This window comes from Cryptomeria japonica, chromosome 1, assembly GCF_030272615.1.
Source record: "Cryptomeria japonica chromosome 1, Sugi_1.0, whole genome shotgun sequence".
Classification (NCBI taxonomy): domain Eukaryota; kingdom Viridiplantae; phylum Streptophyta; class Pinopsida; order Cupressales; family Cupressaceae; genus Cryptomeria; species Cryptomeria japonica.
The window spans coordinates 290567155-290580454 of record NC_081405.1 but is presented as its reverse complement, the minus strand read 5'-3'; the positions used below and the strand labels follow the sequence as shown (position 1 = coordinate 290580454).

Sequence of the window (13300 nt, the reverse complement as noted above, 5' to 3'; positions counted from 1 at the left end):
AAAAAAGGTAGATTGGCTACACATTTTAGTGGAAGTTATTCTATTCATACTGGTGACATTAGGATAGTTATTCTAGCTATTAGGAAACAACTGTAAAGTGGAGTTCAACACCTTTCACACAACCGGTTCATCAATCATAGTGCATTATTAGAAGAAAAAAATAAAGCTCGGGGTGTTGAAGATCTATTTTTAGATTTAATTAATATTTTCTCATTCTTGCAATATTAATTTCAAGAGTTATTATTATCTTAATTAGTTTCAGTTACGTCTTGTTATTTTTAGAATATTACTCCAATAAAATAAATGCATGTTGCAATTTTCTTTTTTAAGTTCTATTTGAATGTCCCCTACATATAGAGGCATTCTTTAATGAATTAGTTGTATGAATGAGTATGGGATATGATCGTAGCAAACAATTCAATTTTGATCTATATTTTATGTTTTTATTTTATGTCATTTAGTCCCTCATTTTGGCAATAGAGCAAAGAAAATATCATGGGCATCAGACTATTAGAGCGGGAAGAATGTGAGATAGTGGTTTGTATGAAGAGCTTGTTGTATTGAAAGAATTGATGTTAATGGGATCATATCCTTACAAAAGGTCCAAAAAAAAATATTGACAAAAATGTTAGAGATGTTCTCAAGATAGAGATAGCGGTATGTTATGGAGAAGCTAATCAAAGATTATTGAAGGCCACTACTAGAAGTGTAAGGAATATTATTGTGTAAAGAGAATCGAGGGATTTCATTATAGAGCCAACCAAAGATTCTATATTAAAAGTTGGTTGTTGTTGTCTACGATCTCAGTTTTGATGGAGAAAAATCAATGTTTGTTGAATAATTGTGCATATTTACAATAAAGTATAAGCTTTCTCATGTAAATCCAATACCAATAACGAGGCAGCAACTAGGAAGAATTCACCAAGTTTAAGTCATTATTTGAGGCAAGGATCATGAAAGGTGTTTTAGACTAGCAAATGTGTCTAGAAGCCATTGGCTAACACAAATTCTATGTTTACATATATATTATACCAAAATATGCAAGGATTGTTTCTACAAGCTTGAAATCACAAGAAACATAAAATGTATAGACACAAGGTATTACGTTTGCAATGTTCCAACACAAAGTTTCAAGTTAGACATATATCTATTCTAAAATAATTTGCAAAAAAGTGGAAGATAATATGATGTAAGTGCTTTATAATAGATGAGAATAACAAGCTACTTTGAAGGGCCAAATCTCCAAATATCTATAATGTGAACATAATTCACAATCCAATGATGATGAGACTCGCTATCTCCTATAAATGTTCTACTCATTTTTAAAATATTTCCCAAAACAAATTAGATAAAAGTATATAGGTTGTAGGACAACATAAATTACCTAATAAAAATATAAGAATGATATACAACTTAATTAAGAGTTAAGGTAGCCACAATTTGACTACTCATAACCATCTGTATTATCCAAGATTAAATGCATATCATGTCCCCCTCTTTAGAGAATTATTGTCCCCAATTAAACAAGTATGGACTGTTTGGAATGAACTCTTCATCCTTCCATGTGGCATCTTCAACTAGTAAATTCTTCTAATAGATGAATACTTGGTGATCTTTCTAGTCCTCAAGTTCTTTGTACACGTATTTGAAGAATAAAATTTAGTTTCTGTATGATTCTTCCCTTTCCGTTGAGCTCAAGTTATATTATTTGTGTAGGGATATTACACCTAATTAATTTCCTCATATAAGAAAATGAAAATTGAATGTTTGTTGATTCCAACAACGCAAACATGTAGGAGGCACTACCTATATTTTTTCGTGATCTGTTATAGGCCATGAAATATTTTGGTGGCAACTTATTATTCTTTTTATATTGCCTCAATGTTTTATGCTTATAAGGATGCAATATCAAGAACACCTAGTCCCTAGCTTCAAAATTTCTTTCACTATGATGTTGATCCATCTATATTTTCATTCAATGTTGTGTCATGGCTAAAATCTCGTTGAGTTTTTAAAGTACGTGTTGCTGATAAAGCTTGCTATTTTTCATAGCCTAAATTCCTAATGACACCCTCAATATTGATGTGATGGAAGGACAATGATATCCATATAGTGCCACAAAAGGAGAAATTTTTAATGAGATATGGAAGGAATTTTTATACTACCTAATTTATGCTAGTATCTATTCCACACATTTAGACTACTTTTTTCAAGTGAAACAACATAATACCCTTCCAAACAATTATAAATATCCATATTCTACCCAATAGGTTGATGATGGTATAATAACTATGAGCCAATTGAGTGCCCAAAACTAGGAATAAATTTATTCAAAAGTTACTAGTATAGATAGGATCACAATCACTAACAATATCCTTCTAGGTGTACAATGTATCTTTTGTATATTATCTAAAACATATTTTTCTAGTGTCCTCACTATAAAATAATGTAATAATCAAAAGAAATGTGCATATTTAGTGATACAATCCACCACTACCATGAAGATTGTCTTACTTTTAGATCTTAGGAGACCTACAATATAGTCCATGGAGACTTCTTCCCAATATTTGCTAAGAATAGCTAAGGGCTACAAGTGAACTAGTGTCTTAATTGTCTTGCCTTTATTTATTTGACAAACCAAATATTCAACCACAAATTTCTTAACTTCCCCTTTTAAACATTTCGAAAAGAAGCCTTCCCTGATTTGATAAGATGTCTTCAAAAATCCTAAATGACCACCTACTAGAGACTCGTGAAGTTATATGAGAATTTTATTTTTGAAAGTTGAATTGTTGCATAGGTATAATCTCTCTTTATATCAGAAATCATCTCCACTCCAACAAAACTTATATGAACTAGCATTCTTGGCGAAGTCTAAAGTGACAAGAACTCAAGTAGTGCACATAGCCTCCTTCAATCTCTCAATGTTGCATTATCTAACCCATTCCATTGAAAATAATCCTTCTTCAATATAGCTATGATGGGTGAAATACTATATAGCCACAATTTCTCACACATATTCTATAGTATCAAATCAATCCCAAGAAACCCCTAAATTTTGTAATGGTTTTTAGAATATAGGTCATTTCAAGATAGCCTTAATATTTTTAGGATCCACCTTAAATCCTTCATACAAAACTATGTTTCATAATTACTACTCCTCTTTGAGACCAAAATCACACTTGGAAGGATTAGCATGGATTTGGTGAAGCTGAGAAACTTGAAGTTCTAGATTCGCATGATGTAAATATTCCTCTCATTTTCTTCTATAAACCAAAATACCATTGAAGGCTACTTATACCAAATTCCTCAAAATTGTCTTAAAGATTGAGCTTATTAAACTTTGAAATGTAAATGGTGTATTAGTCAAACCAAAATATGGTTTACATTTGGGAATGTTTTCTCTCTTAATTTGGATTTGAAAATAACCCAATCTAAGATCTAGGTTTGTAATAAAATATAGCTTTATTCAATTCATCAAATAAATCACCAACGATTGGAATAGGAAACTTATCTTTAATGGTGTGCATGTTGAGAAATCTATAGTTTGGAAACATGCATCAAGTTTTATCCTTCTCATGCACCATCACCATAGGTGAGGACTAAGCACTCTAGTTATGCCTGATAATTCCTACTTCCATCATCTATTGAATAATGATTTTTAATATTTTTGGTATCTATGGATAATTCTTAGGTCTAATGTTGGGTAGCTAGCTTCCTAGCACTAATTATATGGAATGATCATGATTTCCCTTAAGAAGAAGTCCTACAATAATACTCCAAGAACTGTTGAGTGGCAATCTATAATTTCTTGTAAATTGTGATTAATAGGAGAACTTGATTGATAGATTTCTAAAGAAAATAATTGGTCCACAAATTTGTCAGTTCCTTTCTTAGGAAAACTTAAATTGTATTTGATGAGATCTTCCCATCTATGGGGGACTTTTCAAGCACCTCTCTTAGCTCATTTTTTCTTCCTTCTAATTAAAATCTCAAGAATAGTTCTTGAAATGTCATCTCAATTGTTCCCAAATTGGTAAGCAAGTGTACTCCCAAAACAATATATTTTGTACCCATGTGGATAACAAACATTGGAAAATTCAGATGATAATCTATTGGGAAAAAAATTTCTCAACCATGTACTAAAAAAAATTATTGTTGATAAACATGTGGGAGTAGGCATTGGGGGGAATGCCCCACTTTTACGGTCTAGGGATAGCACACCTTAATGAGCTTCAAGGACAATATCCCCGAAAGCTACATTTTCTATATAATTTATTATTGTAAAACTTCAATGTTTATCATTAGGTCACAAAATCTAGTGGTGGATATTATGTGATAAGCTTGCTATGATGGTATATTATAATCTATTGTTGATTTTTAATATTATATTGGGCATCTTTTAGAATGCAATTTTTTTCTCTTAAAGCATTTTCCCCATGTAAATTATTGCATTGTAGTATGCATATTATTTATGTTCATTTCTATTTATTTTCTATAATTGTAGTAACTTTAGATATAAAAAAATAGCATTATCCTCCTCTCAAGATTAGTGTAGGAAGTTTTTCCACTACCTTAACATCCTTTCAAGTGGTATCAAAGCCTAATCACATTTCATTTCAATTGTGGGTTATTGGGTTTCCTAAACTCATCCAAATTTGAATGAGAGCTTATACAAAAGATAGTTTATGATCTTGTTTCAAGAATTTTTAGATGAAAAGTTCAATAGGGAGAATAGAAATGGAGAATTATTTTTGGAAATAATTTTGAGATGTAGAAGCTAAATCAAAATATATTACTAGAGTTCTACCAAATCAAACTGTAATTTTGAGATGTGGAAATAATTTTGAGATGAAGTCTTTTACTAAATCGAGATCTATGGAATTCTATTGATGAGAATATTTACTAGCCTATAGATCTTATACAATTGGCTTCTCAATATGATGTAATAGACCATGTTCAACCAAGGGTTTGATCATATTGTTCTTAGAAGAATCTATTTTAATTTAAAATGTACATGAAGAGTCCTTTATAAATAAGCTATAGAAGAAACTTGGTGAGATGTATCAAGCCAAACTTTTAGTGAACAAGATTTTCTTGAGGAAGAAATTGTACTCCTTGAGAATGAAAAATGATGGACGAATTATAGACCACCTAAAGGAATTTAATATTATAGTGACTCAATTTGCAGATCTATTGATGTCAAGATGGATGAGGAGGAGAAATGTCAAATATCTCTTTATTCTTTTTCTAATTTGAAGATTAAAGATGTTGTGAGTTATTTTCTTTCAAAAGAGATGAGGAGGAAGGTGTCCATTAATGCCAAGGAGGCCCTAATTATTCATGGAAGACCTAAGGAAAAATAAAAGAAGAACGAGAAGCATAATAAATCTAATTCCAAAGTTATTTTCTAGAACTATGATAAGCTTGGACGCTTGTGTAAGGTGTGTCAAGAAGAAAAGAAGAAGAAAAAGAAAAAAATTGATTATGATTCTGAGTATGAGAAGGTAGATGGAGATGCATTCATTGCAGGATTTGATCACATATTCAAGTAATGATATATGGTTGATCGAATCAGGTGCATCTTTTCATATGACCTCTAACAGAGTTTGGTTTTTAAAATATGAAGAATTTGATGGAGGTAAGGTTTAGTTGGGTGATGGTTCTCCTTTAATAATTGTTGGCCACAATAAAGTAAGAATAATATTTCCTAATGGTAGAATAAAAATGTTATTAGTGTTTTGCACATTTCTACACCAGCACAAAATTTGTTATATATGTGAAAACTAATAGATGTGAGTGTCTAGGTGGTCTTTTTTCATGTAGGATACAAAATGGCTAGAGGCCCTATGGTGATTGCTACAAGTGTCAGATTTGGCATATTGCATAAGTTGGATGCATACACTATTGAGTGTAATGGTACTTCTATGAAAATAAAACCAATGTCTACTTAATTGGAAGACATGAGGGTTTCACCTTCATCAAATGATCATGGATTCTAGGTACCCAAAGAACCCTCTTTCTTGTGAATAAATGTTACCTATGGAGAAGACTATGCTATGACACTGGAGACTTGGCCACATTAGAGAAAAGGGTCTAAGAACCTTTTTTTTTAAATTAAAAATGTTGAAATTTTGACTGATTGTAATGTTGATTTTGATTTATGTAATCATTACATTTATGGAAAACAAAACCACATTGAGTTTTACTCACGTTCTCATAAACCTTTTTGTGTGTAGGATCTTATTCATTTTGATATCCTTATTCTTATAGATGTTCTTTAGATTGAAAAAACCATATATTACACTTAATTTATTGATGATTATAGTAGAATGGAATGGGTATATTTTCTAAAGAGTAAATTTGATCATTGTTGTTGATTTAAAGAATTTAAATCAATGGTTGAGTTGTAGACTAGAACTTTGGTGATCTCACAATAGTAGGTTACACTTTTTGGCCAAACTTGACATTGAAATGAATATTTTGAACTAAATCTTCACTTTTAGACACCTATAGCTATTAAACTGTGAGGAATTTGAAGATGATGCAAACTAGTGATTTGTATCATTTTGTCTATAGATTCTAAAAAAAAAAATTTAATTTTTGGAATCAAATCGCATTTATTTTTCCATCTCCTTCGATAAATATTTTTTAACAATAAAAACCAGTTTTAAATAGTGATGTGTACTATAAACGATGTAACATTTTTTCTATGAAAAATAAAATTCTAATGTGTTTTTAATTTAGATTTGTAATTATGACATCTAAAGAATGCATATGGTTTCATAAATTTTTATTGAATACTTTATTTTTAATTAAGTTTTAAATTCAAACCAATTACAAATTTAGACATATGTTTACTTTTATGATCATAACTTTTTTTCTCTGTGTCTGGATTCAAATTATTTTTGTTGGATGAACTACATCAATACAAATCGAATAGATATTTTTCAAATTTATTTTTTTAATATTCTATTCTGCATGTACAGAACAAAATGTTTATTTTTTGGTGAACATGAATGAACTAGAGAAGGCAAAATGTAAGATGAATGAAATTGGAGTTACTTATCAAGGAAAAAAAAATGCTATTACTCGGAGTTATTCAAAGTAAAGTAGGCAAAATTTAAGATGGACAAAATTGGAATCATTAAAAGCAAAGTAGGAAAATGTAATAGAAATAAATGAACCAACCTATTGTAGATGTGAATTGAAACCTAGTGTAGACGTGAATGAGCGAATTGAGAGTTGATGGTTGGTCATGGTTGATGAGCTTGGTTTGGTGGTTTGTAGTTGGGTTAGCCTCTCCTTTTGAAAATGACAATATAATTATCATTTTTCACATTTTTACCCTTTTGAAAAACAAAACCTAAATCAAAGGGTTCATTTGAAGGGGGTATTCGCTCAAACCCTATTTTTTGTTTATAGAAAACTGGGCCAATGAGATCTTCGAACAAACCAATCAATATATGGTGGTTCATTCAAAGGGGGTACTTCGAATGAACACAAAAATATCTTTGTTTAGAGGTTCCCATTCATTTGAAGCAGTGTAAAAAAAAAAAAAAAAAATGATAAGTTTTGTTCATCCCCAAAAGTGTAACCCACTAGTATGGGTTCACCCCTACAAAAACATCATAACACATTAATATGATTTATTAATATGACTTGACTAACCATACATAGTTCAATAGTAGTTTTCTCTTTTGAGATAAAAAAATTCACACTAAACACTTTCAACCCCTTCAAAAAAAACCACTTGCACCATTTTAAAAAAAAATTGACAATAAGAAATCAAATAATCTATAGCTTAATCTCTTGTTGTATAAGGAAAACCTTCAACACAAGAAAATCTAAAAAATTATATACCAATTAGCCATCAAGAATATAAGAAAGAAGATTTGAATGAGATTATTCCAATGGGGAAGAACTTTCTCTCCACCCTACCATAACGACATCATAAAGCCTAAAGTGTCTAACCATCCCATGAACAAATGGAACGTATCTCTCCCTTTCCTACTTCCTCTATATCTATCTATCTCCCTATCTCTATCTCTCTTTATCTCTGCCTATACCTCTCTCCATATATCCATCTATATGTCAACCTCTCTCTCTCTCTCTCTCTCTCTCTCTCTCTCTCTCTCTCTCTCTCTCTCTCTCTCTCTCTCTCTCTCTCTCTCTCTCTCTCTCTCTCTCTCTCTCTCTCTTTGTATATATATAAATGGAGCTTGATTTGCATATGTGTACAATATATATATATATATGGAGCTTGATTATTCTTTCAATCATGTTTGGATCCCTATAAGTGGACACATAGTTGCTTTGAAGCTATCACTTTTATATGATTCCTTTGTTGAACAAACAACATCATTTGCTAAAGGGCCTATTAAATTACCTTATGTAGTGTAGACATATGCAGAAAATGGACCAAAATTTTCCCTATTTAACTTTCTAGACCTCTTTAGCATATCCATTGCACACCAAAAGTGTAATTACTAGTTATTAGTATAGATATAAAAATATATTAAATAATAGAAATCTAATATAAGAGAAATAATTAGATTGTGTTGACAAGTATTATCATAATTTATGAAATAAATTTTTTAGTCTATCATAAGAACTCTCAAAAATGTAGTTTAGTAATTTGAATTTCTAAATGTGTGTGGATTTTGTTTCAAAGATATAATTAATATGTCCAATGTTTGTAAGCAATAAACTTGGGTCTCAAGTTCTTCCTTGCTACATGTTCATGTGCTCTATTTTGATGATTGGAGTTATATTGAATATTTTCACTGCCCGAATTCTTTGTTGTATTGTGGAGCTTGCTTTTCACTCCAATGGTGGTTTAAAGAATACTAAATGCAATGTGTTTGCGTATTCCATTGTTAAGTGGAGACAATTACTTTTTCCTCCATCCTAAGTCAAATCATATTTAGCTTTGTTTTTGCTTTCTTCTAACTGGGTTGAATATTCTTCCAGATGGGTCTGTGGTGAAGTTTTGATAGTTTTTGACTAAAAAACAATTATGAGGGCTACTTGATTTGATATGACTTTTTGGTCAAATTGGATTATAGGCTCTATCCAAGATTACTTGCTATTAGTTGCCTTTAAAGGTTTTTTGAAAATTCATTTTCTCATTCTAGGCTAATTGAAAATGAAGTTGTAAAATTGGTGATAGATTGTTTTTGTCTTATCTTTTCATGCCATTGGGAGATTTATATTTTGACCCTATGAGTCCCATTCAAATATAATATTTTTCTTATTAATTAATTTATTATGGGATTCACCTCTTAAATCGAAAAAAAAGAAACTTGAGTGTGAAAATAAAAATAATTTTAGTCTCTTTTCAGGTCACATAATGTATAATTTATTGCTGAAAAATAAAACTTACCGTGCCTCTAGTACCCTTTTATTCGTTATATGATTGAATACAAAGTAGGATATGACCTGCGATTGAGAGCGCAAGTATCGTGGTCAAATTACAACTGAAAACAATGTTGGAATTCACAAGACGAAAAGATTTCTTTATAACAAGATAGGAATGCTCTTGAGACGTCTCTCGGGCTGAATCCAAAGAGCACTCCCATCTCCAATCCTCCTCCCGTGGTCACACATCCCTTTTCTGCGGACGGATTCCTCATTTCATCCAATATGAAGAGCACGCAGGCACTTAACATGTTGTCGGTCTCACTCAATACGTGTCTAGTAGCCCTCATTCTTTCAGGATCCAATTGGAGTTTGGCCTCCACTTGATCGAGAATTGCCCACCCACCCAGGTGTGCAATCCAGAAGAGTTCGTTCCAGTCTAAGATGTTGAACTGCTGGATCCTTTTCGATGTTGTTCGAGATCAGCCCCGGCACGTCCTGCCTAAGGTGGAAGGTGAGCCCGACCTCCTTAAGGTGACCCTTGATAGCGCCTTCGTTGTCGGGGATAATTATCTGAGCAGTCCAGAGGAGCTGGTAACAGGGCTTCTCTATTTGATACATGGGATCTGTTGCCGCGCCATCGCCCAAAAAGGGCCTGCCCGATCAGATTAGCGAAATGAGTGTCGGATGGGCCACGAAAAGTGATGGTCATGATCTCGCTGCAGACGACAAGAACTCGGGCTCCACGGTTGTTCTCGACGAGGTCCTTGCCTACTCTCAGAACCGTACCTCCGGCGAAGCAGCTTTGTTCATACACCATCACTCTCTTCACAGAGGAGGGGAGGCCGAGAAGCTTGCAGAGTTGATAGTGTGCGTCGGGCATGTCGATTCCACTAGAGGAGCAGAAAATTAGATGGGTGATCTTAGACTTGGGTTGACCCCACTCCTTAATGGCCTTGTCAGCCGCCTCTTTTCCCAGCCTCGGCACCTCCACCACCGCCATGTCCTATCGAGCATCCAATGAGGGCGCCATGTAAGCGCACACATTGGTATCTTCCTTGAGTATCTCCTCTATGAGATACATATACCTATTCTTTATTGTCGACTTCGCGCCTGCAACATGAACATCCCATAATCATTAAAACATAGCAATCTAAATCACTAAATAAACTCTATCAATGTTGTTTATGGGCTTACATATTCTCCTGAACTTCTCCTTGAGGTCGGTCATGTGGTCGTTATTGGTGATGCGGAAGTAATAGTCTGGGTAGGAGCTCTATTCAATTGCGTTGGGAGGGGTAGCAGTTCCGATAGCCAAGATGCTTGTCGGACCATCAGCCCTCTGGTCATTCCGCAGTGCTTGAAGATCCACCATCTTCCCTGCTGACATGTTGAAAGTTGCAGGCAGTTTGAGAAAGCAATGCAATATGAGACTATGCTTGAAATGTGAGGGAAGCAGTCTATTTATAAGCTAGAGTAGCTGTTGTTAAGAGTAGAAATCAATATTTGAGGTTAAACGTGCTTCTCGTGATCTGAAATCATATGATACGTAAAAAGACTGGTTAATCTTCACATAAAATGGTACTAGAAAAAAACTTTCAGGTCTGTAAAATATGATGATTTTTTGTCTGATTTTTTTTTGTGTTTTTACAACAATGAGGATGAAGATCATGAAGATTTCATTACTGAAAATTTCACCCAAATCCGTTGTGTTTTGTGCATTTTAAAATCATACGGAATGTCATTTTATGCAGAGATTAGCCGCTTCCATTTCTTTACGCCATTTTTGTCCACTTGGCAAGAGAATCAGTGCCACTTTTTTAGCAGAGATTACTTTAGAGGCGAATATTCGCCAATGGCGAATTTTTCACGTCAACCATGTCCGAAATGGTGAATATTTTGTACCGACTAGGGGGGGCCATGTCGCCAGAACATTATCAATTTCCGTCAAAGTCACGGCCCAATCGCCATATGTTTTATGCAATTAAATGTTTCTATGCAACGATTTCGCCAATACAATATATGGTGGACACACAATAAATTTAATTGTTTTGCCTACACTCTCCGAGGTTGCCTTAATAGATGACCTTAATTCGCCTATAGGCATGTGAAGATTTGTTAGCCAAGGAGACCCAATTCGCCCGACATCTTGCCGATGCATGTCTCCATTCACCCCAACTTTCACCAACTATATTGTATTCGCCTATTATTTGGACGACCTATAATCGCCTCGAAAATTACATAAGTCGTATTTGGACGACCTATAATCGCCTCGAAAATTACATAAGTCGTATTTGGACGACCTATAATCGCCTCGAAAATTACATAAGTCGTGTTATAGTTATGCGGGATTCGCCAAATATTTTTATACCATATAAAATTCCCATGAAATTCGCCATATAAGGATTGGTATAAAATTTAAATACATGCAAAGATAAGATCTATCTCAACACAATCTGGTGGGTTCTAGGCTCTGAATTCTGATTAATAGCGAAGTTTCAGACCAAGGAAAATCATTGTTTTTTATTGCATTGGCGACTGCTAGTGACCTAAAGCCTAAAGGTGAGCGATCATATTTTTGAAGTGGTATATTATACATTATAGTCTATTATTGCTTCTTCAACAAATTGATATTTTTTTGGCAGCCTTTATTTCGTTGGAGATGTCGAACAGGAAGAGGGGTAGGAAACTTGAATGTGGGGAAGGCCAGGAGAGGCCAACAAAAAGCAGAACGTTGTCTTCGTACTTTGGCATTGGAAAAGATTGAGGTGAAAATCAGGAAGGTACATCATCACAAGTACAAGTACAAAATTCGCCACCTGCACCACATGTTGAAGACGGCGACGAACCTGATATCTCAGATCAAGATGATCTTGAAGAAGATTATCTGGTAGATACCCAAGTTAGTCGATATGATATAATCGACTTGGGTGATAATGCCATTGATGATAATGCACGGAAGGGGAAAAGAAAAGCCATATCAAAAAAGGGTGAACCACAATCAAAAAAGGATGGGGAGTGAGATATGTCAGTGAGGAATTTTCAAATTAATTGGGCATCAAAGTATCCATTCATTGAACTAGTGGAGAATCCAATTGAAAGCGAGCCTCCAATAGAATGTAGGTGTAAGATTAGCACTTGGAAACATAACAAGGAAATTAGGTTGCAACTAAAATTTGACACCATAGAAAAGCATATGGGTAAAGTTTATGAAAAACAAATGATAGACGGGGTTGAAAAATCAATGATAAGATGGAAAACAAGGGAGGAATGTAAGCATGTGAGGAATGTCGAAGAGTATTATTTTCATGAGAAATTACAGATGAAGCCTGCTGAAGTTAAAGGTTCTATTGAAGCTGTTTTTGGATAAGCAATGCAAATAGAACATCTGGGAAAAGTTGTTCAGTTAAGTGTTGTTTTTCATATTTTGAGCAGAGGGCGTGCTATGACAAATTTCCCATCAATTAGTGGTTTATTACACTTTTTGAAAGTTCCTAACTATCCTAATAGACACTGGTCAGTAAATAGTGGATGGGAATGGGCAGGTTGTCTTGCTGAGGTTGAAAAAGAAGATGTATAGGAAAAAATAGGAGAGTCAAACTTCATTGCATTTTCTTTAGACGAAGTTACGGCAGTAGACAATACTTCATGGGTATGCATGCATGTTTATACTGTAGAGAATCATACTCGCCAACCTCATCTACTATCTATTGCTAAAATGAAGGAGAGTACGACAGCGGAAAATTTATTTCAACTAGTAAAGAGAAGTTTAATTGAATATGGAGGTATGGATGACATGACGGTAGCCAAAAAATTGGTTTGTGTTGGAGCAGATGGAGCTTCAGTAATGCAAGGTCACAGGAACAGTCTTTGTACAAAGATTGAAACTTCATTTGCACCGTACATTACTGCAATTCACTGCATGGCTCACAGAATTAAT

General features: G+C 33.7%; 1 pseudogene; it reads right to left on the bottom strand.

Moving 5' to 3' along the window:
* Positions 1–640: 640 nt before the first annotated feature.
* On the bottom strand, positions 641–10750 carry LOC131048842 (chalcone synthase 7-like; annotated as a pseudogene).
* Positions 10751–13300: the final 2550 nt, after the last annotated feature.